This window comes from Terrapene carolina, unplaced genomic scaffold (assembly GCF_002925995.2).
Source record: "Terrapene carolina triunguis isolate 2854851 unplaced genomic scaffold, T_m_triunguis-2.0 Scaffold23, whole genome shotgun sequence".
Classification (NCBI taxonomy): domain Eukaryota; kingdom Metazoa; phylum Chordata; order Testudines; family Emydidae; genus Terrapene; species Terrapene triunguis.
Window position 1 is genome coordinate 11,823,311 of NW_020664374.1, and position 1,109 is coordinate 11,824,419.

Consider the following 1,109-nt stretch of genomic DNA (forward strand, 5'->3'; position numbering starts at 1 on the left):
TTTCTCCCAAGGGGGGTCTCAGTCCAGGCTCCTTGACTGATGCTTTTCACCTGAGCTGGGAATCGGCACTCCTGTATGCTTTTCCTCCAATTCTGATCATTCCACAAATCATTCTCAAGCTGAAATTGGATGGCGCTAAGATCATTCTCATTGCTCTAACATGGCTGAGATGACGTTGGTTCTCCAACTTCCTTGCATTATTGTTGCAACCTTCCTCTTCATCCTGACCTTTTTCTGGCTCTTTTTTGGTTCTCTTACTATGTTTTTTTTTTTTAATTTAGGGTATACATTTAAGTTGAGCCTCTATTGTGGCATCTTTAAAAAGTTTCCATGCATCTTGTAGGGATTTTACTTTTGGCGCTGTACCTTTTAATTTCTGTTTAACTAACCTCTTCATTTTTGTGTAGTTCCCCTTACTGAAATTAAATGCTACAGTGTTGGGCTACTGTGGTGTTTTCTCCGCCACAGGGATGTTCAATTTAATTATATTATGGTCACTATTACCAAGCGGTCCAGCTATATTCACCTCTTGGATCTGATCCTGTGCTATACTTAGGACTAAATCAAGAATTGCTTCTCCTCTTGTGGATTCCAGGACTAGCTGCTCCAAGAAGCAGTCATTTAAGGTGTCAAGAAACTTTATTTCTGCATCCCATCCTGAGGTGACATGTACCCAGTCAATACGGGGCTAGTTGAAATCCCCCATTATTATTGAGTTTTTGATTTTAATAGCCTCTCTAATCTCCCTAGCATTTAACAGTCACTATCACCATCCTGATCAGGTGGTCGGTAATAGAGCCCTACTGCTATATTCTTATTATTAGAGCATGGAATTACTATCCATAGAGATTCTATGGTACAGTTTGGTTCATTTAAGATTTTTACTTCATTTGATTCTACACTTTCTTTCACATATAATGCCACTCCCCCATCAACACAACCTGTTCTGTCCTTCCGATGTATGTTGTACTCTGGTATTACTGTGTCCCATTGATTACCCTCATTCCACCAAGTTTCTGTGATGCCTGTTATATCAATATCCTCATTTAATATGAGGCACTCTAGTTCACCCATCTTATTATTTAAACTTCTAGCATTGGTATATAAGC